At 43.4% G+C, this 26,879-nt stretch overlaps 1 protein-coding gene across 1 annotated transcript in view; it reads right to left on the reverse strand.

Moving 5' to 3' along the window:
- tsnare1 (T-SNARE Domain Containing 1) overlaps positions 1-8,247 on the reverse strand; it is a 119,922-nt gene extending 111,675 nt beyond the window's left edge. The window contains exon 1 of the mRNA XM_078287240.1: positions 8,195-8,247. The gene's annotated coding sequence lies outside the window, so the exon portion shown is untranslated. The remainder of the gene's footprint in view (positions 1-8,194) is intronic.
- Positions 8,248-26,879: the final 18,632 nt, after the last annotated feature.

A 26,879-nucleotide genomic window follows, 5' to 3' on the forward strand; every position in this document is an offset into this window, starting at 1 on the left:
AGGGATTGTCTTCCTGCTTGGACATCCGCTCATAACTTTGAAATTTGAACCATCAATGTCCGTGAGCACCTAAGGTGAGTCAAGCGTTCGTCCAGATCCACTGAAATGACTCATGAGCTTTTGTTGTGTCTGAAAGGAAACAGCTGTGTCTTTATTAGTCGGGCAGGTGTCTGGGCAGGACAGACAGATTGGCCAGGCGATTATCAATAACACTTTACAGAGGGGGGAGCCTACATGTCCCACAGCAAGACGGGAATGCTTAGTGAAGGGTGACCTTCAGTCAGAGGGCTAAAGCACTGTGCCACTTTCATTTGTTTGAGAGGACTAAAAAGGTTGTCCTCTCTGCACTTATTTGATTGGATTGTCAATGGCAGGATGAGAGTTTCGGTGGCGCATCGCTGCCTAGCATGCATACGAATGTGGCACGGAGCAGGTGATATTCCTAAGGGGAAACTGTTCATTATTCCACAAACTCCTCTCGCTAATCTGTGCTTAAGAACTGTTCTGCTCTCCCTTTCTTCTTCTGCTCTCCCCCCTCTCTCTCTCTCTCTGTCTTTCTCTCCCCATCTGGCTGTGGCCTTTCTCTAAAGGACAGCAGAGCATACTGTAGACTTTATCTGACCTCCTTTTCGTCTGACCTTTGAAAAAAGTAGCTATTACGTTACCTCGGGGTTGTGTAACAAGCACCCACATACCTCCAGTAATATTTCAAGTCAGGCTACTCTACAGCTATCTCAGCTGATTGTATTTTTAGAATGCCGCCTCTTGAAAGAAAAAGCAAATAACGACAAAATTACCAGAAGGGGGATGTTGGATTATGTGTGACTTTGAAGCACAATAACCGGACTCATATGTCAGAGAGACAGATTTTTTGGTCCAAGACAAGCACACAGGAGTCAGAGAGAGGGGTCTGCGGCTAATATTAGATGGAGAAATCTACTCTCCTGAGGCTGTGGAGGGGAATTATACAGACATGAGAGTCAACACAGGAGCATGGGATTCTGACCACCAAGCTGACCAGATACTGACTATGTGTGTGTGTGTGTTCATTTCTGCCATATATTTCCAAATGTTTGATGTTCCCCCTTCAAGTTGAAACACAAGCAATCCCTATGAAACAAGAAAAATCAACAGTGCACCGAGCCTTTTATTTTCTTCATACTGGACCTACCACAAGCACAGAAATGTCTCTAATAGTAACATCACAACAGCAGTGGAATGCCAATAGGTCTCCTAAGGCCTTGTGGACAGGCCTCCAGTGACGTGGTCTGGTAATGGGCTCCCTGTTTGGAGCAGAGTGAGGCAGCCTGAGGACTTGGCTGGAGATAAGGAAGAGTAATGATCTTTGGCCGATGACTGAGCCATGCTGCGGCTCTTCCACCCGACCAGCCTCATTCTGCAACACGAACAAATGCACCGCGTGGAGCCGCGGAGCTAATCGAGGATGTTTTCTGGAAGTCCCGTCGACAGCGTCTGAAGCGCAGTGTCTGGGATGTGCCGAGGAGCTCCCCGGGGGAGCGGAGCGCTATCCCGGGCTTTGGCATTTGGAAATGCCGTCCTTCCTGTGCGGTTTCTGGGGGGCTTCCTGGCCCTGGCGGAGGGACGGCGACAGATGGCCAACTGGACATCCACACTGCGGCCTTCTGGTGCAATCCTCCTGCCACATATGCTTCACCCCGCGGCTACGACTTCCTGGAGATCGCTTTCCCACAATCCCTCACAGCCGTCACCATGGCTACACAATCCCGATCGTGCAGAACAGACCCCCGACGTACACACACACACATCACGCCATCGCACACACCAGCATTAAGACGCCCATGAAGCCTTAGATCACCACAGGCACGACTTCCCAAAGCCCCTGTTGGGTATTATTTTATCAGCATAGCACATACTGGTAATGCTGGACAATGGGTAATGTGTCATCGCTTTCCCCTCCATAATATTCAGATTTCACATGTCATGAAGCAGAATCATTGGGACTAGATGATAAGATTGCCTCTCAGTCAAGCCTTGACAAAAGCCGACTCTTGTATGAATGGATTTCACTTATTGGTTATGACAAGATAATCGCAGGCATTCTTAAACACAATACACAGCAGTCATCTGGTCATGCTTTGGGAAACATTTTGGGCTGGTTCGGCTGGATGATAAGCTCAGGCTAATCCGTGGAACACTTTGAGAGCAAACACAATTGATTATATTGCAGTTGAATTGGCGCTGCAGAGTGGGGTAGATAAGATGTACAGGGAGATGGACAAAATAATGGAAACACCATGTGGAAAATGACTGACTTTGAAGTAACTAAATCACAATAACAAAGGCAGCTATACTGGTCAGTCATGTTAAGCTGAATGTCAATTAGCAGTATGTGTCAGCTTTAAAAGAGCTCCAACATACCACTTTTCTATGTGTTTTCAAAGCAACATGAGGCAACTGACTGAGTAACAAAGAGGACGAATAGTCATGGAGCATCGCCCACAAAAACTAAATTTATTAAATGTGTCAAGAGAACAGTCTGGGAAATCATGACAACATGCCAAACGCAGACAAACTGTATCAGCAAAGAGGAACAGTGGTGGCAAGTGGAAGCTCACCAACAGGGACAGATGGACACAAAACTGCAGACTCAGACATTACCACAGTTCAACACAGTTCAGGACTTGATGACAGCCTTCCAAGGAGGACTGAAGCTGTTCTGAGGGCAAAAGTTGGCCTTACTCCTTATTAGATACTTGATATTCATATATTGTTAGGTGTTTTGCTTATTTTGCCCGCCCCGTCGTAAATGAGGTACAAGGTGAGGAACTGAATAGATAAAGAGATGAGAGTATCTTCATCCCTCTGTGGGGCAAAGATAGCCAATGTGGAGTCAAACCATAAGTGTCTGACATTTTGACGTTAAGGGCATCCCAGATGCTGGAAAGTCACTGAAAGTTATTATCATCATCACCATGGCTGCATGTATCCATCGTGCCACCTTTTTTGGACATTACACCGACTGTGTAGAGTAGAACTTTTCCAGTCTTCATCTTTATATTTTGGTCAGACACATCAGTAATCACACAGAAACAACACAGACACACCAGCTCATTATCTGCATTCTGTTGTTCTATCTTTCCATTCTCTGGGGAAAGTAAACCATGGCATCTCTATGCCCTTGCCGATACTTTGTGGAACAAACAAAGTTGTGAGGCAGAACCAGGAACTAATTTCATTAGCGGCTGCCATTCGTGACTGATTACAGGCTGTTCTCAGTTGCTGGCGAGCAGGTCCAAAGTTCTGGGAGGTTAATAACCAGTAACAATCAATTACTTAACCAATCTGATATGATCAATGGGGTTTCCAATCCGGCAGACAGCAAGATGAGGAGCGGAATACGATAAAAACCTCTAATATACTGAATGCTCTGCAAACAGCAGTGAGGTGCAGCTGAACTGCTCACAAACTGTTTTGCATCAGTATAACACACAGATACAGAGGATCTTTGATTCTCAGGTTAAACCGAGGTCAGGACTACAGAAAACTCCATCAAGGGTTATTTTGCTGTTTTTAGAAAATGAGTCAGTTCAGCAAAACCCAACAGAGCACCACCGCCAACTGTCCAACTGCAACAACCCACACAAGAAAAATCTAAAAGTTTAATGCATGTGAATGAAGTTGTATGTGCCTATTGGGTTGAAACAATGAGCGGAAACATATTCAAAAGAAAAATCCCAGGCAGAGGTTGGATCACAGCGTATCTGTGTCGTCAAAAAGAGAACACTGCACCAGCAGCGTCTTAATTAGCGTCCTATCAGCCATCAGTAGGCCTCCCATGTATTGCAGTGCGTCTCCGTCCACATCAGGACTGATTATTCTAATGATGTCTAAACCTCTGTCCAGCCATTATTCACACATCACAGAGCCCGGCCTTGTTATCTCTGATGGCAAGGCCTCTTGTCTGCCTGAATCCACAAATTAAATCCAGAAAAGACTCCCTTTCCCTCTCCTCTCTGTCCTTACTATGGGGCTCAATTACCACCCAGCATTCAAGTCACCTACTTATGCTATCAAGTAATCTACGGTCCAATCTCGCCCTCCGCTCATGTTCAACACCATTTGCTGATTGGCAGGAAAAATGTTTGTAATTATATGTCTTTTTTTTTTTCATGAAAAAAGGGCATTTTGATTACCAGTTGCAAAAAAAACTGCCATGTTCTTTGCTTTATTTTTTTTTATGGATGACAATCTAACAGGTGCAACTAACAAACTAACAAAAAAATGTTTGTCCCTGATTGGTCCAGAGGGGGCCTCATCATCGGTGTGGGACGACATGTTTACCTGGTTGCCTGGCTGTCTGCATGATGGTGGGTGGTTATCAATTAGGAGAGTTGTTCTCAGAGCCGTTATGGCAAAAACAATCACACAATACCAAGCAGAAGCAAATTATCAACATAGTGTGACTCTGAATGTCTGCCAAAGGATGCTAATTTATTTTTAGAAATACCACAGCAGATGGCAATTCTGAGTCTGAGGCATAGGTAAACATTATTCACAAATGTGATGGAGGTTGGTGCCTCTCATGTTACTCTCAACATGGAGATCTCAATTCAACACCGCAGAAAACCTGCGACCTACAACCTACAACAAAACAAAAATCATGAGATTACTTCTACCTTCGGAGCAGCTCTGCCTTTTAGAAATGGTTGTAGAACTAAAACTCCAATATGCAAACATGGCTGCTGTACTTCCGCAGGGTATAAATCGGTTCTCACCATTGCTAGCAATGTTAAAAAGCCAACTTTCTGTCGCCCATAACTCTCTGCGATCACTTATTTTGTGTTAAGGTGTTGTCATTGACATCTTTCTGTTTCTGTTGTCAGATGACTGCAGGACTATAAAAAAGTGATTTGATTGAGCGTCACAAAATGCTAACAGCCCAGAAACTACCATTAGCCTTCGTTAACCAGTTAGCATTTTGTGATGCTAACTGTGATGTGATGCTAAGCAGTCAGCCATGTTTGTGAAAAAGGTCTATTAGTAACATCAAATTTCACAGATATTTGTTTACTTGTTACTTCTTTTGCTCTTATTCTCTGTGATTTTACCCTAATACTGAGATAAATTAAATGTTCATAATACATAACCATCAGCAGGTAAAAGAAAAGGCTTTTTGCCACTGGTTGATGTGGTGAGGGGAATCTGCAGTCCAGAGTGGCTAGATGAGCGATTGGGCCATAAATTGATAAGCCACAGTGGAGCATAAATTTGGTTCAATCATGGCAAAAAAAAGTATGAATATAACACAGAAAATATGCATAAACTTGAGTTTAGACTCATCTGCACTTTCATTAGCTTACATATCGCTGTTGTCGTGTGAAAACTTAATGACACCAATTTTGGTGATTTACACGTTTTCACTTCAGTTGAAGGATTACATGGTTGAGAAACATTTCTGAACTCTGAAACTCTGTCAGACCCCATTGGATAATGTCAAAATGCATTGTTATCAAGCTGAAAACAAGGCTAGACACTTTCTGTATGCATGTAAACCTCCTGTAGACCTGCTAATGTGAATACAACATACATTTTGTATTTCATGTAAGCTGTAAATTTACATATTCTCCATATCCTTTGTTATAGTGTATATATCATGTTTTTATATTTTTTTAAAATAATTTTCCAGTTATTTCATACTGCATATACTTAATTTTTTTTTTCATATTGTATATATTTTTATGATTTTTCTCAGTATGTTCTACTGAGAAATGATGCTGCAATTCATATTTTCATTTCAGTCATACTTTTCATGCATACATTTCTGCGTAATATGTTAACACACAACACCAACTCATTAAAATTTCACCTAATCTCATCTTAGAACATCTTATTTCTGTAATTATGCTTAGTGATTAATTCAAAACTTAGCCTACACCAGCTGTACCATGACTTGAAGTAAAAAAAAATAATAATAAAAAAAAGAGATGTTGTTTGAGGATTTCACAGTCCAACTGGACTCTTTCAATACAAAACCATCAAATTACTCCAAGAATGAACTATTTACTGCTTACTACTTTAACAGAATACATTGTTAGTGAAATTAGAATATGTAATTATTGTTCTATTAAAAGTTGTTACTGGTTTTAATAAAGATTGGGAATGGTGACATACTTATTGTTCAGTGTTATATTACGCTCTCCACCTCTTAACTCCTCATCATCTGGTTCCTAAACGTAAAGCTGCATTCACCCTGTTCTATCTGTGCGTCACTGAGCTGTTGTTCCAGCAACATCAAATCACTGCTAAGGCCGTGATGCTTTTTTGACGCATCTGCACCTTTTTTTTCAGCTATTTCCAGTGCTTTGGTCACGGCAGGCTGTGTCTACTCCAAACTATTCACCTCATGGCAAGCTGCTCTGGATGCTCCAAGTTGAGCATATCTCAACTATGTATAGATGCAGTACGTCAAGGTGAAAATAGGCCTTGAAATTGGCACTATCTAGCATCGAGAAGATAAAACTGTCCATTCTCTTTTCTCCGTAGGACGACGTCATGTACCCACATCCTCTGTTTCATGTGCAATTATCCTCTGTTTTAGAATCTCATCCTCTTCTTCAACAGCAAGCAGAGCAATCTCTGCCTTTCTCTTGTCCATTTTTATTTTCAACATGTCATCCCATTTGTTACTTCAGCTTAATGCTAATTAGATAGTGTAAATGTGTAAATGCATCCAAGATCAGAAAAATCCCATGGCTTAAACCACCTTGAGAGGTTTAAGAAGCATTGTGGCCAAGTGTAAATGGAAATGTTTTTCCAAGCCACATCCATAATCTCTGAAAACTATGCTTATACATCCAGGAGGAGGAATTTGCATACTGCGGTGGAAAGCTCAGGAGCAGAGCATCGGATTTGTATCTGGCTGCCAAAGACGCATTTTTGATAACAAATATGGATGCGACTATATTGAAATTCAATATATTACAATACAAAAATGTGACAATATGTATCGTGGGGCAGAAAAATGAATTGCGATATTAGCTCCATGTTATTCTGCTGTAGTAATCACAAATGAGATGCTTGACCATCACAGTTTCACAAACTCTCCATCCAAATGAAATTATTTACACTTTGTGATGATATTTTTAAATTGTTGTTTACATTCTAACGAGCCATCGCTAGAAAGATTATGTGGCTCAGAAATAAACATAATTCTGCACAGTCAGACTTTGTTGTCACTAAATCTTTATTTATTACATCGTATCGTAGTTGTATTGAATCGTGAACCCCGTATCACGCATCGAATCGTATCCTGAAATAAGCATATAATCCCATCCCTAATAACAAATGTGAATGTAATGTGGATAAATCGTATCCGGATACAATCTGGATACAAGTCACATGAAATGCCAGGTGTAACTGGAGTCTATGAGTTTTACTAGCAAAACTCATAGCTGAGCTTTGTGCTTGAGCAGGAGAAAAAAGCTTCTGATCCAAAAAAAGAATTCCAGATAAAACTGCATATCCACACCTTCTACATCCGGATTTATTGGACACTTCTACCTACATCTCCAAAAACAGTGTTTACATCCATTAAATGGCCTAACTGGTCTTGCAAACCTTGGTAAATGGGTAAATCAGGCAAATCAGGGGAAAATAAAGACTACTCCAACCCCCTTTCCCAGTGTTTTAATGGAAAGGAAAGGAAAAATGGGATGGAAAATTGGAAACAGGAAGTACACATCCACGTTTGACTGCCTGTGAGAAGGATGCTGGAAAACTTTAATATTAGAGTTTTCCAGCATCCTTCTCACAGGCAGCCAAACGTGGATGTGTACTTCCTGTTTCCAATTTTCCATCCCATTTTCCTGATAGCCACTGATACTATTATACATCACTTCATTTTTATCAGATCCCTGCAGATCTCCATCAATACAAAACACACACACACACACACACTGCACACACACACACACAACCTCAGGCATAATATGTTTACAGCAGATAGATTTACACAGTGCAAACATCTGTGCTTCCTGGTTGTCTAGAGAAAGCACCGGAGAGACATCTCTGATGGCCTCCCATCCCCCTCATCCCTGCCTCCCAGTTCCTCCTCCTCCTCCTCCTCCTTCTCCTCCTCCTCCTCCCTCTCTATCTGCGGCTGCAGCAGCATCGTTACAGCAAGAGAAAAGCAGGGTGAAAAAGAGGGATTTACCTTTTCAACGTAGAGAGAGATGTGTGCTGTGATTCAGCTAAGATGTTGCAGCTCCTCAGCCTCGGCTAACAACATCACATGACCCTGGACCACCTGCTCACTCTATGTGGTCATATGACAGATTAAGCCCTGGCAAAGAACTCTGGGATATGTAGTTCAGGGTAGCCGAGAGGCAGTGGGATTCTAATTGAGGAGGATTTGTGTGTAGGGTAAGCCAGAATTATGAGGCATAATTTGAAATAAGACAGGGGTGTGAATTCAACAAAGCCTAAACAATGGCAAAATCCCGGTATTTACTATCATTTGCTACCAAAAGCTCCATACCTGCTTATATTTTTTTAATTAAATTTCCTTGAAGAAGTGACTGATTACTGACAAGATATTATTATCAGCTAAGAGGGAACATTGGTCCTGATGTGATCTTTTAGTTTAGATATGGCTATTAAGATTTGGCTGACAGTTACTTTTATTAGTAGTAGTATAGTACAGGTAGTAGTAGTAGTATTGGGGGAAGAGCATTGTGGCATGAAAATAGTCAAATGTAAAGATTTAAGGGAAAGACAGCTCTGCTCCATGCTCTTTTCCAGCAACACCCTGCTTCACATTCATACAGTTCCACACAAACCAAATGATTCATCATTATAGATATTGATGACTATGTGCTATTATATGGTTCATGTTTTCACACCAAAATTATTAATAGTGATTATAGATATTGGTGATTGGTGATGTTTTCAAACCAAATAATGCATCATCTCAATATGATATGATAGTATAAAATGTTTTGGTTTATGAAAATTGACATTTTGTGAACTGCTTTGGCAATATAGAGGGCTTTCAGGTTTGTAACACATCTTCTGGCGGCCATGTTGGAGGCCCACAGTTATTGGCTAACAGTGACTATGAACAGCGGATTGGTGGTGAAGAGAGACTTGAGCCACAAAGCAAATAAGACCTGTGATTTAATGGTCCATCTTCATTCTGATCCTCACCTAAATGTATGCATTTCAACACACAACAGAATTCAATAGACATGGTTCATTTTGTGCTGTTTTTGACTGGGAACTGATCATTTTGCTACTGATACTGATCAATTTTGTGTTCAGATAAATGTCAGACTTTTTAGCTATAGCTAATAGTGGTGGGATTTGTTTAACTAACTTGATTCTTTTTGGGTGAATTAATTCAGGACCAATTCATTTCCTAAGCCTCTACAATTTATGATAAACAGTCAAGACAATAATGATATTGAATAAAAGCATAAAATGTGTTACTTTTGGTACTTTAGCTCCCATTCTATGGCCTTTAGGAACAGTTTTGCCCCAGCTATGGATTAAAATCGACTTCTTCAAGATAGCTGAAGCCAATAGAGATTGAGTCTTCATGTGTTTTGGCAGCCCTATATACTGTATACATGTAACTTACATAGGCCTATATAGCTGTGAATATATGCTGTGTAATGGACACAAAATACAGTACAGACTCCTTACATGTATTCTGCATTTTTATTTTGCTACTTCATATTACTCAAAAAAATTTAAGCATGTGTCCATCGATAAGGGTTTTATTTTGAAAGTTTTGAGAGGAAGTCTTATGTTTTATTCTGTCTGGCTTGACGTCGGTGTTGAAATGCTCCGCGGCTCTCTGCTGCTCTGCCTGATGGAGCTGAACCCTGCACTACAGTCACTGCTGTGGCTGTTTGAGCCACAAACTGGGATCTCTCCAGGGGAATCGTGTCCCTGGAGACGTCTGACTAGCTGACACCGCAGTGACCCTCACACCCTCACACTGTCAGATGAGTGTGGTGCAAAGAACGGAGGATTTGGCCAGCTGTCCCGTCTGGGGTTAGACCGATATGTCGGGCCGATAATGACATTTTCGGACCTCGGCCAGTGAGTGTCATCCATCTCAGATATGATGGAGGTTCCTCCCTTTTACCCAACAGCTTCAGAGGTGTCGTGCAGTGAAAAATCACCTCACCCTGCCTTAAGGAGCTGCTAACCCACCTAAGAGAATGTTGTAGAAGTGGCAGGAATGCGGAGACGGACAACTTCTCTCGTTGACTACACCAACTCGTGTGTCATTTATTTTTAACCCACAGAGCAAGACAATTTACTTCGCGCTCAAAAACACAACATTACGTCGAGCTAACGTCAGACTCAGAAAACCAGACTTTCTTAAAGGGACCGTGTCTCCTTAACCCTGAGAAGCACACAATATAACTGTGTGTGTTAAACATACCCAAACCACAGATTATGGTGAATAATGTTCATAGAGTCCGCCACATACGTCCCCCCAGAATTCACCATAACAGAGAAAGTCAATGTGGAGGGGGACGGATGACCGGCCACAACGGCTCCGCAGAACAGGAGCGGGGGCCAGGGCGCCCACAGGAGGAGCCATGGGGACCCTGCGGCAGCGTGGGGGCAGGGTGGGGGGTGGAGGCAGGGCAGGGAGGCGCCCCCGCCGCGGGGGTAGGGCCAGGCCAACGGGTCGGTCCAAGTCCAGGTGAGCTGGTTTGAGGCGGTCCACAGAAACATGCTCCGGCTTGCCGCCGATGTCCACCACGAAGTGCTTGTCCCCGGCCTCCAGGACGTGGAACGGGCCGTTGTAGGGAGGTTGCAGGGGCCCACGGTGGGCGTTGTGGCGGATGAAAACGTACCCTGCCGACTGCAGACTTGTGGGGATGTGAGACCGTGGGAGGCCGTGATGCGAAGTGGGGACCGATGCGAAAACACTGCCGTTGTCCCGGAGCGTGGCCCGTTGGCGGGCTGCAGACCAGGGAGCCATGGTGTTAGGGACGAATTCCCCTGGGACCCGCAGCGGCTGGCCGTAAACCAGTTCGGCAGATGAGGACTGGAGGTCCTCTTTAGGGGCGGTCCTGAGGCCCAGCATGACCCACGGGAGCCTGTTGACCCAGCTGCTGTCCTTGAGGCTGGCCCGAAGAGTGGCCTTCATGGAGCGATGAAATCGCTCGCACAACCCATTGGCCTGTGGGTGGTACGCGGTGGTGCAGTGGTGCGGTGGAGCTTCACCCCCAGGCCCTCTGCGACTGCGTTCCAGAGCTCGATGAACGCCCGGGCCACCTCCTCGGTGGACGTCGACGACGACAGCAGGACGGCTTCCGGCCATCGAGTGGTCCTGTCCACCATGGTGAGGAGGTAAGTGAAACTGTGGGAGGGGGGAAGGGGGCCCACCAGGTCCACGTTGACGTGGTCGAACCTCCTTTCAGGCACCGGGAACTGCGCCAGGGGGGCTTTCGTGTGACAGCGCACTTTAGAGCGCTGGCACTCCATGCAGGTGCCAGCCCAGTCTCTCACGTCTTTTTTGAGCCCGTGCCAGACGAACTGGCCGCCACCAGCTTTATAGATGGCTTTTTGCCCGGGTGGGAGAGGCCATGGACGGCGTCGAACACACACCGCCTCCACCCAGAGGGAACGACGGGCCGGGGCTGACCCAAGGAGACGTCGCACAGGAGTGTGGTGCCGGCGTCGTCGAAAACCACGTCCTTCAGCTGCAGCCCTGTGACAGCTGTCCTGTAAGCCTGCACGTCCGGGTTGGCGGCCTGATCAGCTGCCCTGCGAGCGTAGTCAAGTCCCAAGTGAACGGCCCCACGATGGCCCGGGAGAGGCAGTCGACGACAAGGTTGGCTTTGCCAGCGACATGCCGTATGTCCGTGGTGAACTCCGAAATGTAGGAGAGCTGCCGCTGTTGGCGGGCCGACCACGGTTCGGCCACCTTAGCCATGGCGAACGTCAGCGGTTTGTGGTCCACAAACGCCGGGAACTGGCGGCCCTCCAGCAGGAAACGGAAATGTCGAATGGCGAGGAAGAGGCCGAGGAGCTCCCGATCGAAGGTGCTGTACTTCCGTTCACTGGGGCGTAACTTGCGGCTGAAGAAAGCGAGCGGTTGCCAGGCACCGCTCACCCACTGCTCGTGCACCGCGCCGACGGCATAATCCGAAGCGTCCGTGGTGATGGTGATCGGGGCCGTGGGAGACGGGTGCGCCAGCATTGCGGCGTTAGCCAGAGCAGTCTTAGCCTCCGTAAACTCCTTGTCCCTCTCCGCGGACCAGTCCACCGCGTATTTGGGGGCCTTGCCTTTCAGAGCCTCGTACAGGGGTCGCATGAGTCGAGCAGCTTGGGCAGGAAGCAGCGCGGCCGCGCAGTGTTGTTGACCAGCCAGGAAAAATTTATCAGCCTCCTCGGCCAGAGCACGGCAGTCAGTGATGGCGGTGTTGGCCAGGGCAGCCCGTACCTGGGAAGGCAGCTGAGGATGAGGAAATTGGGTTTGTGCCCACCCAGGAGATTCAGCATCCTGTCCATGAGCTCAGACGGCTTGCTGTCGCCGAGGCCTTGCAGAGAGAAGAGCCGGCTAGCCTGCTCGGCGTCGGAAAGTTCAAAAGCTCTCAACAGATGGGCTTTGAGTGTCTCATATTTATCCTGCAGCGGGGGAGTTTTGAGGAGGTTCACCACTCAGGATGCAGTTGAACTCCCGAGGGCCGACACCACGTAAAAGTATCTTGTGGCGTCCACAGTGATCTCCCGAAGCGCGAACTGCGCTTCCATCTGAGCAAACCAGGCTGAGGCCAACGATTCCCAGAACTCCGGTAGTTTGAGGGAAACTGCGTTAGTCGCCATGTTCAAGAAGAGCTGTCACTGGAAACATCCAGCAGACAAACGTCGGGGTCACCAGTGTAGAAGTGGCAGGAATGCGGAGACAGACAACTTCTCTCGTTGACTACACCAACTCGTGTGTCATTTATTTTTAACCCACAGAGCAAGACAATTTACTTCGCGCTCAAAAACACAACATTACGTCGAGCTGACGTCCGACGTCAGAAGGGGCCGTGTCTCCTTAACCCTAAGAAGCACACAATATAACTGTGTGTGTTAAACATACCCAAACCACAGATTATGGTGAATAATGTCTATAGAGTCCGCCACAATGTCATTATTCTTGCTTTCAATGGAGAGTTTTAGTGTCCCATGATGGTCTAAATGCTGTTTCAGAGGCTTTTCCAACCTGACAAGAATACAATTTTGGGTGAATTCTTCTAATTTATGGAATATATTGGCATGAAAATGATCAAATTAAAAAAAATATTGAATACTGGTCAGTAGCTTCAAAATATTAGTATCGGCCGTCAAAAATACATCGTTCTAAGCTGTGGATGGTTCCTATGGCCAGGTCAAAGATATACACAGTCCATATGATCTCATCATATGGTGTTCCGACTCCTAGTAGATTGTGAACTCATGGTCGCCAAGGGAATATTGCTAAACCAATTCCAGCCACATATGCCAATCCATTATTTCTCTATATAAATCTATTTTTGTTTCCTTGTGTGCATTAATACCAATGCGCTAGGGGGTAGGTGGCTCGGTTGGCTGGGATGCATGTCATGCGACCGCAGCATCGTGGGTTGGAATCCGGCCTGGGACCTTTGTCATAATGTCAGCCCCCTCTCCTCCTGCCATCCTTCCTGTCTCTCTCTATTGTCATCTGTCCAATAAAGAAGAAAATAATCTTTCCAAAAATACTAAGATGTTAATGTTTGTGTGTGCGGATGTGTAGAGAAAGCCTGTATATGTGCGCATCTACATGTTCTATCTAGGAGGTGGAGAGGCAACTAACAGATCCAAAGAGGACAAATAGTGTCTAAATTGCAGGAGCGTAATAACTGCAAAATTGTTTAATGTGGCAAGGGTAAAAGTCTAGAAAAATCATGACAACATATGCTGAACACGGACAGACTGTATCAGCAAAGAGGAACAGCGGTGGCAACAGGGACAGACTGCACACTTAATAGGATACATGCTGAACACCCTACTCCTTATTAGATGCTTTGTATTCATGTATTGTTAGGTGTTGTCGTTTGTTTTCCGCCTTCCTTTAGGTGTGTGTGTGTGTGTGTGTGCGTGTGTGTGTGTAGGAGGGGGTTGGGGGTGGGGAGGGTACCAGACAACTGCTGGGACACTGAGGTGAGGAAGAGTTGTATAGCCCGTCCTCTTCCTGTGTATAGCCAAATCCTACTTTTCTCTGTCTTGGGGAACAGTGATGAGACAGGAAGAGAAACAGCATGAAACTGCCTCCAGACTGAATTATGCATGTCTCCATCTGCTGACGGAGGACAAGTCTGTCAGGCCTCCTCAGTGTCACTGCGCACACAGATACATGCACAGCTCACTTTGTTCACGCAGACCTATAGTTCACCGGCCCATTGCGTCTATAACAAAGGCGATCCCCTCAGGTTGATTGCGGCATTCTGTTCAGTCCCAGTTCGGCGGCGTTCGACCGATTTGAAGACAAACAGCAGAATCGACAGAGTCTGAGCACAGATCATAGTCCTTTGTCATAGTGGTGGCAAATGGCGGTTCGACTGATATGGGTTTTTGGAGGGTGATATCAATACTGATATTTTTTAATTGGAGCTGCCGATATTTTTTGCAGATATTGATATTGTTAAATTTGATCATATTCATGTCAAAAAGTCAAGAAAAATCTAAAGTATTCACTGTTGCCCCCAGAATTTTAGTCCTGCCAGAGTGGAAAAGCCTCTGAAACAGCATTTAAACCATGGGACACCATTGAAGCCCAGGATTATATGAGAAGAAGAAGAAGAAGAAGAAGAAGTCATACATACTTGTATGGAATCAAAATGTCTCATTAGAATCAGTTCAGGTTAAGGTCTTCCCATAGTAGTATTGATCAATTCTACAATAAATATGTAATCAATCAAACTGCATCATGTCCATCATATCAGTGGTGGGCAACACTGACTGGACCAGATCCCATTTTCAATAAAAAGACAATATTGGCTAAGGAGTGAAATGTATGAAAAAATATGAATTACAGTATTATCAGGCTGTGCAAAATTGCAGTAGAACATACTGAGATCAAGAAAAAAATAAAATAACATATGTATCATATTAAAATATTGTAAAAACTACTCAAATGTATGTAAAAAAAAATGTATGTAGTATGAAATAAATGAAAAAATCTGAGAATACTACGATAAATGTGATATATACAAATGAGAAAAATATGAAGAAAACAAATATGTGAACTTACAGCTTATATGCATGATGCGCAGAATGTGTGTAGGAGTGTAAAACCAACTATTCGCCTGTATACAAATACAATAACATGCCACAGCTTTCCGTCTTCATCAGATCACCCTTGCACTTATTTTGGCTCTCGACTGCTTTCCGCGTCTGCGTCTATCTGGATCCACTTCGTGATTCCACATGTTGTAGAGGAGGGCGAGTACATGCCGGGGAAGTGGAGTGGCTCTGTGCTATTACTCCCACACATATGGTAGTGACTGGAGAAATCACTCACACAGCAATCATCCTCGAGACGCCCGCAGAACCGAAAGCAAGAGCGGGGAGAGAAAATGTAAACCAGCTGCTAACCCACTCAGTCGGCTTAATACGGACGGGAATTATATTTTGAATGAGCGATGCTCTCGCTGTCCCTCCCACTCTACAGTATGAAAGCTGTAATGCAAGAGGCTCCATAGTGTTGATTATAGAGCAGCATTAAGCCGGAGCAGTGTCGTTTGACGGACCTAGCACATTTTCTACTCCATTTAATGATGGCCTGCTCGTGACAAAGTATACCGTGTTGCGTTTTAGCATGAATGCACGAGCGCTGTCAGATTGCATTCATCAATAAAATTAGTGTGCCCTTGTGTGTGTACATATTTACTTTACCTTCTGCTTGAATAGCACCCCTCCTAAACAGATCAAGCATTTCTTGACAGTGTTGTCTCTTGGTTCCATCAGTGTGTCTGCCAGTAGCTGCCTCTCTCTGCCAATAAATCATCGCTTGGCACAGAAAAACTACCTGAAGCCCCAACTCCACACGGCCCCCGTGAATCTTTAACCCTACGCACCGGAATATAAAGCTGTTCTCTCCACTGAGGCGCCCGTGACACCGTAACACCTGTGATTCCCAGGGGACAATCAGGGGTCCTGGCGGGGGCTGCTGGGCGTCCCCAGCAAAATGAGGAATATAGAGACTTTGCAGTTGAGTCATGAATCTCCTAACAGCCACAGCTGGTTGTCCATTAGACAGTTAGCTGTGGGCAAATGATGTCTAAATATATTTAAACAAACAGGCTAGCGGGCTGGAAAAGATTGTGGTGTGGCTGTACGTCCATTCAGTAGCGCTATAAGTAAAACTTAATGGTCTGATAATGAGGTAGATTTGTTTCCAAATGGTTACTGTGACAGTAAACTGTCTAATGTTTTGGAGACTAGGGCTCTAAAACACTCTGAGTTGTAGCTTGAGAAGAGTCAGCTCAGTTAACCTGAACAAACTGTTAGTTAGCTAACTAGCCAGCAGGATAATTTAGCAAAGAAACCAATGTTAATGTGAAAGTGCAACTGCTAGCCAGTACTAATGCTAGCTTCTACTAGATACGTTAGACAGTGATAGCTGACCAGTTAGCTAGCTAACAAGATCAGTTCCCCGTCAAAAACAGCACAGACATGACCCATGTCTGTTCAACTCTGTGGAGACAACTGAGTTAGAAAAGCAATCTGTTGTTCTCAGCTATATTACCAAAGAGCTGACGACCTTCAATATGGCCGCCAGAGGGATGCAGTATGTCACCTGAAAGTCTTATGAATGAATCTCATTGTTATATCACTCACTAGAGGTTAGGATGAATAACTATTTTTGACTATTTTGGTTAGAGGTTTCAATGAACTCTTCCCACCTACCTTACAGACAGTTATGCAATGCTGTACCAAGTCATATATCTAAAAACAAAACTAATGCAAGTCTATGTGGGGTTTTTGTTGATATGAAAAAGGTTGGACACCCGTGCCATACACTTTCACAACGGAGTTCAAAACTGGCTGCCGGCGACGCACCGTTCCCAACAAGCCGCTCCTCCCTCCAGGCTTTAATTTTTCAATCAGCCGAAGGGTCAGCCGAACGTTCCCACTGGTGGCCATTACTTTGCGATTCTCCCAAAGAATGCTGACGCCGTTAAGAAACGGGACGGCAGGGAATTAGATGACATTAATTAAAAAGAATTAAAGTGAGAAAGCGGTTTAGTCTACTGTGGTTGGGGTGCCAGCACTGACACTGTGATTTACATGATCGCGGGGGCTAAAGGGATCCGTGTAGGGGTGGGGGTGGGGGGGTGGGGGTGGGGGACTAACACTAGGGGGTCTGACCATCCTCTAGAGAGAGCCCAGAGCCGACAGAGCCAGGATAACAGCACTCCTTACTGGGGTATTGTTTCTGTAGGCGTCTGATAATGGATTAGGTCCAGGGAGAGGCAAAGCTGGAATCTCTTGCCAGGGCGATGGGGTGACGGGAAGAAAAAAAAAAAAAAGAAAAAAAAACTTGAGGCGAGGGTGAAAATATGTCTGGCTTTGTCTGAGTGAGCAGATTTACGCCTTTGGGTGTCTGTGTGCAGTTGGGTTTTCTATGTGTGGGTGAAAATTGCATGTGGGAGGCAGCAGAAAAAGGGGTGTGTGTGTGTAAGTGTTTCTGTCTTAAGCGTGTGTTTAACGTGCTTTGAATTGTGTTAAATAGGAAACTTTGCCTTTGTAAATAATGAATAAACCTCCTTTTCCAACTTTTGTCGGACGAACAAAAATGAAAACTTTATGAGTGTTTCACGCATGAGCGGCCCGCTAATAATAAATAAGTTAAATGCGCGCGCCGTGTCGCCCCGCTGTTTTACTCCTGTCTGAGAAAAGCAACTTTAAACGCGAAGGATTCGAACATTAGAGAGCAAAGCGAGCCTGGCTCTTGTCGTCTCTTCATGTCTTTCATCTCTCTCTCTCTAACTCTTCTGTATCTCCTTCCTCTTACAGTATATCCACAAAATGAAAATAACATCGTGTGACAATATACTTCAGCATCCAGCAGGGGAAGGTAATCTGACGAAACAGATTATGCCTTTTCCATTTCCAAAAATGTGCACTTGTAGGCATGCGGCGTATGTACATATTTGCACACACACACACACACATACACACACACACATGAACAGACAGGCAGAGCGGAACCCGTAATTAGGAAAATGGAGACAGCTTTGAGCAAAAATTGCGAGTGTGAACAGCGTGAGCAGTGTGTAATCCAAGGCGCTGTATTTGAGACGATTCTTCACAGAGCTTGATCTGCATGGGTCTATTAGTCATATTTCCACCTCGCAACGCAGTCACTTCACTCGGGCGCAGCGGGCGGATCCAGACGGGAAAAGGGAAAAAGGGATTTAAAAAGTTTCGAATTCGTATTTCTGAGGCTGAAAGTGAACTTCAGTGGAGAGGCGGTTGTCGATAAACAAGGTGTTACTGCTTCTGTATCGGTCTGTTTCTGTTGTTTTAGTTAGCGGTTACTTGGGTTTTGGTGGTCTAAGACAGTGGGTCTCAACGTGGGGTCCGGGGACCACCAGGGGTCCTTGAGGGGGTTCCAGGGGGTCCCCAGCAAATTGATGAACTGTTAAACTTCAGCATTATTTCATTTACAAGAAGTTAACACAATTAGTAGAATGTAGAAGAATGACTGTTTTGATCATAGTTTCTCTGTTATCTCTCTACCTACAATACAGATAGTCATGGAATTCTGGACAAAATCATATCTAACAATAAAAATATTCTCAGATTTGGGTCCAAGAGACAAAATCTCATCAAATGGGGGTCCGTGGTGGACTATATAAGGGGTCCTTGATATGAAAAAGGTTGAGAAGGTCAAGGCAAGACAAGGCGTCAAATGAAGAGGGTAAATATAATTATAATTGCTATTTATTGGCATGATTTTGAAAATCGAACAACACTAGATGGCTAGATGACTTCTAAAATTCAAACAGTCACCTTAACCTTAACACCTTTCTGGTGTTAATAATGTTGAAGTAGAATGGAATGATTTCTGTGTTTCATGATAAGAGGCACAAGCGCAAATGAACACGCACACACACACACACACCATATTGTTTTGTGCTTTTGTTTTCCGGCCCTGACTTTCCTCTTGAATACAAACAACCGTCAGCCTTCGCCCTTCATGCCACTTTGAATTCCTCATTGTGTAAAAGCAAAGCGTTCATACATTACCACAGGAAGCATCAATCACCAGCACCGCAACCTGCTATTCAACAGGAAAAGGAATGCATTGCAACCTGCTGTTCAACAACACTGAAAGCGCAGAAAATGCTCCATCAAAGTATTTCTTCCTCATCTGTTTTTACACAGAGTTCCACAGCAGCCTATTGTGTCGCAAGATAGTTTATTTTCCATTCTTTTTTCTTTTTTTTTGTGCTCTTTACTAAAACATTTCCTCCCCGCAATCTTGTGGTACTAGGCGTTCCTTGCGGCTGTGATGCAATTTAAAAAAAAAATCTCTGAGATCAATTTGTTAAGAGCATTTTTGACTACAGCAAGAAGTGAAAAATGAATGAAAAAAAAAAAAAAAAAAAAAAAAGAATATATATATTGATTCAATTAATTACCGCAATGGGAGGGCGAGTGGGACGCCTCCCGTCAGACCGGAGAGTGATCGCAGGTTATCTTTAAGAAGAAAATCGTTTCTTCTTACCGACAATTATCTGTCATAAAGCTCTCACCTTGTACAAGCAAGCCTCTTAATCTTAGCTGCTGCACCTCTAGTCGCATTTACAGTAAGATAACCAGAACATTTAAAAAGCAGCTGGTAACCATGAGCTCCCTTTAATAAAATGTTCACATTCTGACTCATTTCTATGTTCCTCTAAATTCTGTGTTTTGTATTCCCGTACTTGCGGGAACACAATGTCTATGTTGCTAATGCTGCCAAGGGCACGGGTGATTAGTTATGACACGACTGAATGTGCAATTTGATTGAACTTCAGTTAATATTACCAGTTCTTTAAATGAGTTGAAGCCCAACTTGGGCAGTGGTGGCCTAAAGGTTAGAGAAGCAAGCTTGTGACCGGAAGGTCGTCGGTTCAATCCCCCGGACCGGCAGGATAAATCTGGGTGGGGAAAGTGAAAAGCAGCGCTTGCCCCTCCCTCATTACCACCACTGAGGTGCCCTTGAGCAAGACCCTTAACCCCAACCGCTCCAGTGGAGCTGCTCAGTGGCAGCCGTTCAGACTGTGGTTGTACTGGTCAGCTTCCAGGTGTGAATGTGATCAGGGCGTTCCTGAAAAAGAGAGCATTGCTCTCAGTATAACTCCCCTGAATAAATAAAGGTGGAAAAAAAAAACCATCAGTGATTCTCAACCTTTTTCATATCAAGGACCCCTAATTTAGTTCACATTAGGGCCACGGACCCCCATTTGATGAGATTTTGTCTCTCGAACCTAAATCTGAGAATATTTTTACTGTTATAATATAATTAATATATATATATAATATAATTTTATCCAGAATTCCATGACTATCTGTATTGTAGGAAGAGAGATAACAGTGAAACTATGATCAAAACAGTCATTCTTCTACATTCTCTAATGGTGTTAACTTCTTGTAAATGAAATAATGGTGAAGTTTAACAATTCATCAGTTTGCTGGGGACCCCCTGGAACCCCCTCAAGGACCCCTGGTGGTTCCCGGACCCTACGTTGAGAACCACTGGTCTATACCACAGCAATGCATGTTTAACTGGAGAATCAAAGCTCTCGTGTGTTGAGACCTAAATGTTTTTTAATGAACGGCATTACAATAGACATCCAGCACTTTCGCGGCGGAGACGGAGCACCTTCCCACTCTCTCCCTCTCCGTCTTCCCGTTTTAAATGCCACTTGCAAATGCTTTGCGGGGTGACTTAAAAATCCATTTCCCACTTCACTTCCCCGTTCGCAGCCCATTCGTCTTGCCAGGATTCCTGTGTTTTGCGTATCGATTTGCTGCTGCCCGTGCCCGCGCTCCGGACTGAAGGAGACCTTCAAGAAGAGGGAGGCTGGTAATGGAGTCATCTCCTCCTCGTTATCCCCGGTGTCCGACCGGGACGGGAGGCGGCTTTGACTCCTATCTGACCTTCACCCCCTCCATAAAAAGAGGAGAAGATGGAGGGGAACACTACATGAAAAAGGCCTTTGACTTTGAAGTAACTAAATCCCAATTACAAAGGCAGCTACAAAGGTCAGTCTTGGATGTCAATTAGCAGTATGTGTCAGCTTTAAAAGAACTCTGACAATCACCACTTTGATATGTGAGTTTTCAAAGCAACATGAGGCAACTAACAGTTACAAAGAGGCCAAGTAGTCATAAAGCATCAGTCACAAAAACTGTAAAATGATTGAATGTGTCAATGAGAAATCATGACAACATGCCAAACGCAGACAAACTGTATCAGCAAAGAGGAACAGTGGTGGCAAGTGGAAGCTCACCAACAGGGACAGATGGACACAAAACTGCAGACTCAGACATTACCACAGTTCAACACAGTTCAGGACTTGATGACAGCCTTCTAAGGACGACTGAAGCTGTTCTGAGGGCACAAATTGGCCTTACTCCTTATTATATACTTGATATTCATGTATTGTTAGGTGTTGCCATTCTTTTGTCCACCCTCTGTATCTATCTGAGCCTGTGGATCCTGGAATGCTGAACATACAAATCATTTCTGGTTTTCACTTGGACCCAGTTAAACCTTGAACTGGTTTTAAGTAGTCCATATTTTTTGAAGTCTTCTCAGATGAAACTGATTGCTTGACAACTGCTAGTCAATCGGTCAACCATTTTCTTTTCATTTTTCCTCAACAGAATTATTTTCTTTCTTCAGGAATGCACTGTAGGAACTACACCAACCTTGATTACCAATGTACAGATGGCATTAAAGCTGCGCTATACAATTTTTTTTCTTCAATGGTTTTCCTTTGAAGTAACTTGATTTGATGATTGATAAAACATGCATGTTCTAGTTTTGACTCATCACAAATTCCCTCAACTTATGGCAGTGGTGTCAGTGGCCAGAATTTACTATGGGAAACCCACCTATGTAGGGGGGGTGGACATTTATTTTAATGCATTTTTAGAGTATTTTCACTTGATTTTAAGGTTAAACAAACCCCCATAATGGTCTAAAATATCCTCAGCACAACATTACACAGATCACATTACCCAGGATTTTTTTATTTTTTTGCTCATTATATGCAATTTCATGCATTTTTACATTATTTGGCATGGCTCGCGGCACCTCTAGGTATTGATCCAAGTAATTTTACTGCCAGAACCCAATTTCTGATGGTGTTTGTATCATTATTTGTTGCTGCAGTTTTATTGTGACCCTGTATACGTGACTTATTCGCAATTTTACACCACCCAACATTAGGCTACATCACAATTTTTGTATACAATCCCATATTTGCTCCAAGACTGACTGGATCATTGCATTACTGCTTTAATTATTACAATTTGATAGTAGTTTTCCATCTCACTTAGCACAGCTGCATACATAAAATATTTCATATTTTGCTAGCATTTCCCTATATGAAGGTGATCGTAGCTGGCTCAACTTCCTCCTGTTAGAGGAAACATGACATGACAAAAAAGTCAGCTCTCAAAATATCATCCATTAATATTTATTATACAAGGGGCTGGATAAATACTTGAGATAAGCTAACAAATGTTATCGGTGCTTGTTCCCATGGGCGCCTAACTTTGTGTAAATGTTGGGGGGGGGGGAATCTGAACAGGGTGGGGGGTCTGGGGACGTCTCCCAGAATTTCTTTTTTTAAAATACACCATTTCCTGCAATTTTACATATATATTTTTATACATTTGGTTTGTATACTGTGATGCTTGATTATTATTAATCATCAATCATTATTAATTCATTTTGAATATCTTTTTTTTTCTCTAACTATCCTTTTGCTTTGGAATCCTACCTGTTGCTGCTGCTCTGCTGTGCTGACACTGCAGTAGGCTATCATCTTCAATAATCTGTTGAAAACATCTCACTTTAGCTTTGCTAGATAGCTTGCCAAATGTTAAACACAGTTTCAGAGAGAAAGAGAGAGACCTTCAGCACAAAGAACACAAAATGGAACGTTAGCCAACCCAAGCTTACTCTAAAAAAAAAACAATAGTTGTTAGCTAGTTAGATAAATGTAGGTCACATAACTTTTTGCCTTTCACCTCTGGTGGTTACACAGTTAAGGTCTTCAGAGTATTATTAAGACCCTAAATTGTTTTATAAAAGGATTATGAAGGTTTATATTATAAATTTTATATTATAAAATTGACATATTTGATATCTCATCGCAACATACTGTATATTACATTCAATAAAGCTCTAGCTTTAGCTCAAGCTAAAGTATGTTCAATTAAGTCTGTTAATGTGTTGAAGTTCCATATTTTCTGTGTATGCTATATTGTTACAGAGATGTCACCAAACAGCTGGTCTAGGGTCTCCTCTCCTAACATCGATTACCAGATGGACGCATGTGACTTTCTGTTAAACTGTATTTACTGTGGGGCAACCTTGTACTTACCCTATAATTACAGTGAACAAGAAGGGAACAAGCAGTGCTTTATTTTACAGCCTGCACACCTTGTACTTACTCCATAACTACAAGGAACAAGCACCGATAACATTTGTTTTGTCCCCCTATACGTTATTGTACCCTGTAATTATTTACAGTATGCAGTAATTACAAAAAGAGTTACACCATAACTACCGTATAAATCTCTCATAATCACAAAATTGTTATCCCTTAATTCCCGGACGTCTTGTTTTGTTACCCTGTAACTACAGCATTGTTATTTTATTAGTACCCCATAATTACAAACTAGTTACATTGCAATTAGCGGGCTGTAAAATAAAGCGTTACCGGACTCTCAGTGGAAAAACAGCCACATTTAGAATAAATATTGATTATATTGTTAGTAATAGAGGTATAGTAAATGTTAATGGCCAACATTTACTAATTCCATTACATTTTCACTGCTTTAGGCTACAGGTTACCAATAACTGCAGGAATAAAGGTGTGTTTTGAAGAAATGCGCACTGTAACAGTAGTGTGCAAATATATGTATTGAAATAAAATGATTCAGTTGTTAATTTGTGTAAAGTGGATAGGAAGATGACAGGAGTTCAGAAGTGGACTGCAGGTGAGAGGGTGTTCAAGCAGGGCTTTGGCTCATCTGCTTCTGTTTGGCAGGTCTGTTGGAGTGACGTCGCTGCTTGCTAGCCATGTTGTCAGCAGATTTCTTGTTCTTCCTTCGGAATATGCGGGATAGCCAAGAAAAGAAGCCACGCTTCTTCTTTGGTTTTGTTGACAGGCTGTCTTTGGCACTGGAACTCTGAGGTCCTGCAGGTTTGACCAGTTGGATGGGTGAAGGTGTCTTTTCCAGGGTTAGACAGGGCAGATCTTTGGTGTCCTTTACAGTTTCAACCACAAGGCCTGGTGGAGCTTTGACCTCAACCTGGATAGCTGGAGCCTGGGACTCCTGAAGCAGGTCGCTTGATCCTTCCTGAAGCAGGTGAATCAGGGTGTATTCAGCAAGAGAGACAGGGAGAGCCTCCTCTGAGGTGGAGTTATTGTCAGGTCCAGCAGAGAGGACAGTGACTTTTGTTCCTTCACAACATTCAGGTTGATGCAGGACGGTGACAGAGCTTTCAGCAGCGGCCTCAATCTGAGCGCAAGAGCTGAACGTTTCCGTGTTGATGATAAAAGGACATTGTTCTTCCTCCTTCTCCAAGTCCTGGAGGAACAGCATCAGTTTAGAATCAGCTCTGACGATTGGCTCCCATTCATCAAGATGATCTTGAGCAGGGGCATGGTGTGGAGCACAGGCAGCCATAAATGTAGAACTCGCTGATGAGGAAGCATTCATGTGCTTTTCATCAAGTTCCTCCTCCTCCAGGAGGACTGAGAGGAACTGCATCAGGTGAGAATCAGTGCTGCTGACAACAGGTTCCCATTTGTCAAGCTGGTCCAGAGTCGGCCCATGCTGTGGGGAGCAGTCAAGCACAAATCTAGAGAGATGTGATGAAGCGTAGAGGAGCTCCTCACCAAATCCCTCCTTCATCAATTCAAAGTGGGATTTGACCACTGGCTCCCACTCATCCAGGCAGTCCAGAGTGGATCCACAGGGTGAGCAGCAGTCAGCCACAAATCCAGATGTGTCACATGAGGGAGCATAGAGGTATCTCTTTCCAACTGCCTCCAGGTGGTAGTCATCGTCAAAACCATTGGGGGAGTGCTGAAGCAGCTTCAATCTCTCAATGAGTTTGAAGTCATCAGTCACTGGAACCTCAATAAGGCGGAGTAGGTTGGACTGAGCCTCAACATGCTGAGCTGGGTGGATGGATGCTCCAGCATTACCTAATGCTGTGTCTTCGGTCATGAGAGGAAACTCTTTCTCTGTGGGAGGAAGGTCTCCTTTGTCCATATCCAAGAGAAGTGTAAATGCTGGTGAAGCTGTGCTGGCTGTTGGCTCCCATATGTTAGGTGACAGGGCAGAGTCGAGCTCAGCAGTCACTCCAGAGAAACTAGAGGCTTCAGCATAAAGGTACTGCTCCTTCTTCAGGACTTTCGCAAACATGCAGTTGATGTTTTCATGGCGATCGTCATTCAGGGCATTGAGTCGAGCGGCCATTTGCATGGATGCTGAAAGAAATGCAATGGCAACATCTTAATGAAACAACCATGAGGCCACCTGATGCAGCTTCATTCACGGTCAACATGCTTCATCATAGCTTCATCTTATGCCTTTATCATAGTTTTGTTTCAACAACAAAACTAACTGTGAATTTACAATGTAAATCAAACTAAGGAAGAACTGGACACAAATGCAAATCCTTCAACACAAGCAACTAGTCTATCCTGACTGTCTGTCTCTTGTTTGTCTGTTCAGCAAAATCCTCTAATCTTTTCCTGTTAAATAATAAAATTATAAATACATATGTCTAACCAAGATGGAAATCACTGCATGTTTTCCTTTCTAAAAGGTAGATATTGTTGATGTTTCTCCAAATGAATGCAACGTGAGTTTTCTTTCTCAATGTGCAGGTGAACACCGATCAGAGATGAAACTGTGAGTCTGAGTCTGTTCAGGTCAATCTGTTGCATTCTGTCCAGCTGCATTATGATTCATCAGATGAAGCTCAGGCCCCAGTAAACTATGATGACAGAGATGTCTCGCTTTGTACATGGTTTATAAACTACACATGATTAAAAAACACATAACTGAATATTTGGAATCTGTATTAAGATACCATATTTTTTATGAGGAAAACATCTATTTAATTGCTAATTCCTATTGCACTTTCACTGTTTTAAGCCACAAGTTAGCTCACTGTAATCTTACTACTACCTACTACTATTAATACTATATATTACTATTACCTATTACTACTACCTACTATCATATCTGAGGGGATACTTTAGGAAAATAAAAAAAAAGTCATTCATCTTCAGGTCAGCTTTGTGCATCAACCCATGTAGTCAACAGAAACATGGGTAACTTTACAATGGCCTTTTTCCAGTGCATGAACCTTTAAGCACCGATAACATTTGTTTTGTCCCCCCTAATTACATTACCCTGTAATTATTTTTTAAGTATGTAGTAATTACGAAAACAGTTACACCATAACTACCGTATAAATCTCTCATAATTACAATATTATTACACCTTAATTGCCAGACTTCTTGTTTTGTTACCCTGCAACTACAGCATTGTTATTTTATTAGTACCCCATAATTACAAACTAGTTACACCGTAATTAGCTGTAAAAT

Source organism: Centroberyx gerrardi, chromosome 12 (genome assembly GCF_048128805.1).
Source record: "Centroberyx gerrardi isolate f3 chromosome 12, fCenGer3.hap1.cur.20231027, whole genome shotgun sequence".
Lineage (NCBI taxonomy): Eukaryota > Metazoa > Chordata > Actinopteri > Beryciformes > Berycidae > Centroberyx > Centroberyx gerrardi.